The sequence below is a fragment of the Triplophysa rosa genome, linkage group LG17 (assembly GCF_024868665.1).
Source record: "Triplophysa rosa linkage group LG17, Trosa_1v2, whole genome shotgun sequence".
NCBI lineage: Eukaryota > Metazoa > Chordata > Actinopteri > Cypriniformes > Nemacheilidae > Triplophysa > Triplophysa rosa.
In genome coordinates, this window is record NC_079906.1 from 14,697,647 (window position 1) to 14,701,259 (window position 3,613).

The 3,613-nt window shown below is 49.9% G+C and overlaps 5 non-coding genes across 5 annotated transcripts; 4 read left to right on the forward strand and 1 right to left on the reverse strand.

Annotated features, from left to right (window-relative positions):
- The first annotated feature begins 349 nt into the window (after positions 1-349).
- trnak-cuu (transfer RNA lysine (anticodon CUU)) lies at positions 350-422 on the forward strand. Its single transcript has one exon. It is a non-coding gene; the product is annotated as a tRNA-Lys (tRNA).
- Positions 423-693: 271 nt separating this feature from the next.
- Positions 694-767, forward strand: trnan-guu (transfer RNA asparagine (anticodon GUU)). Its single transcript has one exon. It is a non-coding gene; the product is annotated as a tRNA-Asn (tRNA).
- A 303-nt stretch (positions 768-1,070) lies between these two features.
- trnan-guu (transfer RNA asparagine (anticodon GUU)) lies at positions 1,071-1,144 on the forward strand. Its single transcript has one exon. It is a non-coding gene; the product is annotated as a tRNA-Asn (tRNA).
- Positions 1,145-1,274: 130 nt separating this feature from the next.
- On the forward strand, positions 1,275-1,346 carry trnaw-cca (transfer RNA tryptophan (anticodon CCA)). Its single transcript has one exon. It is a non-coding gene; the product is annotated as a tRNA-Trp (tRNA).
- Positions 1,347-3,526: 2,180 nt separating this feature from the next.
- Positions 3,527-3,613, reverse strand: trnay-gua (transfer RNA tyrosine (anticodon GUA)). The gene is given in 2 exon segments: positions 3,527-3,562; positions 3,577-3,613. It is a non-coding gene; the product is annotated as a tRNA-Tyr (tRNA).

Genomic DNA, 3,613 nt, shown 5'->3' on the forward strand with positions numbered 1-3,613 from the left:
CAGTTGAATCTTTGTATGGAAGATTTAATTACTTTAAGTAAATGATTTAAACCATTTAGATTTTAGTAGACTAAATATAATGTATATTTATTCGACTAAAATGTTTTTCATATTTCGTCGACTAAAACTAGACTAAAACTAAAATGATGGGGTTGACTAAAATGTGACCAAAACTAAATTGCATTTTCATCAAAAGACTATGACTAAAACTAAATCAAAATTTGCTGTCAAAATTAACACTGCAACGAACCCACTAAAAGTGCTTCCTGAGTGAATTACCAACTCACTAGATTCCTTTAACTGCTTCCTATCCTTCGCTTTAAAGTGAGTCAATTAACCGCTAAATTGTGCCCGGTTAGCTCAGTCGGTAGAGCATGAGACTCTTAATCTCAGGGTCGTGGGTTCGAGCCCCACGTTGGGCGTGTAAGACCCTTCTGTTCTTGGTGCTTTTCACCAGGCCAGGTGACGGGATGTTTGTGCAGTTTCTTGGTAAAATACAGAAGAGGCAATGACTCTTAACCAATATGCGGCAAAAAGGGCTCTCTGAAAGCATCCGCTATATTCCCGTGCTGCGAAGTATGTTGTTATGACTCTGCAAAGCGCTGCTGTTTGTTTCCAAATCAAACCAAGTCCGAGAAAGGAATTCCACGTCTGGTTCTGCCGCCGTACCTCGCCCGCCTGCCACCTCTGTCGATCTCTGTGGCGCAATCGGTTAGCGCGTTCGGCTGTTACCCGAAAGGTTGGTGGTTCGAGCCCACCCAGGGACGCGTTAAGGTTTTCGTTGCCACATACAGCACAGCTGACGCGTATCTGTTCGTCCATCGGGACGGAGGTAGCGTCACGAGGCTTTACGACAGAGCATGACTAGGAGCACAGTGATTGTGTAGGGCAACGAGAGGCCTCGTGGCGCAACGGTAGCGTGTCTGACTCCAGATCAGAAGGTTGCGTGTTCATATCACGTCGGGGTAACAGGTTTTTTGTGCTTGGAAGCCTTGTTAGCGATGCTTTTTGGCTGCTGTCGCGCTTTGGCTTGACTGACTGCTGCTAGCGCCCCCCTGCCGCCTCTGTCGGTCTCTGTGGCGCAATCGGTTAGCGCGTTCGGCTGTTAACCGAAAGCTTGGTGGTTCGAGCCCACCCAGGGGCGCGTTAACCTTTTCGTTGCCACATACAGCACAGCTGATGCATGTTGGTTCGGCCATCGGGATGGAGGGACTGTCACGAGGCTTTACACCAGAGCATGACTAGGTGCACCGTGATTGTGGAGGCCAACGAGAGGCCTCGTGGCGCAACGGTAGAGTGTCTGACTCCAGATCAGAAGGTTGTGTGTTCAAATCACGTCGGGGTCACAGGTTCTTTGTGCTTGGAAGCCTTGTTAGCGATGCTTTTTGGCTGCTGTCGCGCTTTGGCTTGACTGACTGCTGCTAGCTAACCGGTCGCCGTGACTTTGTTGCCGAATCAGAAAAAGCTTTTTGCACCTACGGGATTGTCCACTTTAACACTGTTGGACGTTTAGGATGTTTTCTATGTAGAGGTGAGGTTCAAAATGTGAAGACAGTGATAAGACGTGTCGTAAAAAAGGTCCCCGCTGTACCTGCTGTACTTTTGCTTTTGGTGGTCATCTTTGGTGCGGGCTCCTCCGTAAACATTCCATCTGGGAGGGGCTAACGAGGTGAAGTTCTCGTCCATCAACAAACTGATGCAATCGACAACTCTGAAGAGATGTCCCTGAAGCTAACAGTCTGCCGACCACTGGTGCTAGGATCTGGATCTGCCTGGGAAATGAAGAACAAATCTCCAGTCTCTAACAATTCTAGCTGAAGCAGTACAAGGACATGGTAAGGCCTCCTTCTTCCTCTATTGAATTTCTTTTCAACAACAGGTTAAAGTGTGATTTTCTGAAGAGAATGCCATTGTGGACCAGAGGAGATTAGGAAAGTCTCCACAACATTCTAAATGAGTCTTCGTTAGTATAGCGGACAGTGTCTCCGCGGTGACGCGCACGACCGGTTTCGATTCGCCGACGGGGAGTTTGTGTCTGCTTTTGGGTCGTCTCTAGCATGCCTAAGGCCATCAAACTAAGTGTAACTTAGTTGACACGCGCCGGACGGCTAGTTATGGACACTGCACGCTGACGCCCCAAAAATTTTCCCAGGTCGCCCGGCGTTGCCGAAACGAGGGGGAGAGCCCCGCGATTGAACGGAAACGTCATGGGGCTGCGGCAACGCCCCGGGGGACCCATGAAAAATGCCCAAAGTGCCTAATTTTTGAGTCACGGAAGGAAGGGTTAGGCCTCTTTTGGCAGAACCACGAGGGGGCGACTCGATGTACGTTCCCAACCTAAGCCACGCCGTCAATCAGGTTGCGACGGGCCTCCCGAAGAGCGCCTAAACATCCCCCTTGCACCTACGGGCCGGCTCCGGACCCCGATGTACACGAGAAGCCTACGCGTTCCCATTGTAACCTATTTTGGGCGGAGCTTCCCGCTGGCCACGCCTCCATCCACAGAACGCCTACGCATCCCCCTTGCAGCCTAAACTTGAGGGAGGCCTGCCCGATGCACCGAAGCCTGCCCGAAGACCTGGACGCCACCCGGCGCCCGGGGGACCCCGTCTCGGAGCTGACTGCCTCATTTGAGCCCAGCGCTGTGTGACACACGCTTAAACAGCCTAAAGCCTTTTCTTTGACTTTCGAGTCAAACGTGCACATAAAAGGCGGTGTGCATTGACACAATGTTTTCTCACATCTGCGATTTACTCGAAGGGCCAAAATTAGGTAGACAGAGTAAGACCCCTGTCAGTGGTCTCGTTTGCTTTGGCAATGATTATCCAGCTTAAACCAACAGTATAGTGTATAAGAGGAACAGCCCTTCACAATGACGTGCATTAAGGCTCACAGTTTGGCTCCAGAAGCTTAAAAATGGTGTGTCCATTAGCTACCTATGGGAGCCGTGCCAAAAGTGTCCGTGACTCAGTTTGGCAATTACTGTTTATTACAGCTTTGTAAATGGTTATATGCTCAAAAATGGTATATACATGTGTAACTTATTTGATGTGGCTCATATAGGTGTATAACGGACAATATATGTGTAACTTATTTAATGGGACCCTCATAGGTAAATAATGGACAAAGCATATTTTTGCAAAGCATTTTGACCATCGGTGTCCAGTGCTTGGTGCCGTGGCACCCACGTTGGCGCAGTTAGGCAGCGCGTCAGTCTCATAATCTAAGGGTGGGATTCTTTTGAACTGGTTTCAGATCCCGCTGTGGCCCATTTGCCTTCCATGCCTTCATGTACCTTCCGACAGGCTGCCTTGATTAAGGTACACATCGAGCCAGGCACCCCCGGCTCCTGCGGAGGACCAGTAATAAGCATGTACTCCCTGGTGGACTAGTGGCTAGGATTCGGCGCTCTCACCGCGCGGCCGGGTTCGATTCCCGGTCAGGGAATGTGGTTTTGGACGCCCTATGGCGCATTTTCACCACTCCTTATAAACAATGGTCATTTAAAGGGGGTTAAAAAGATGCTTCCTTCGAGCCGGATTCGAACCAGCGACCTAAGGATGACCAGTGGGACACCTACAGTCCTCCGCTCTACCAACTGAGCTATCGAAGG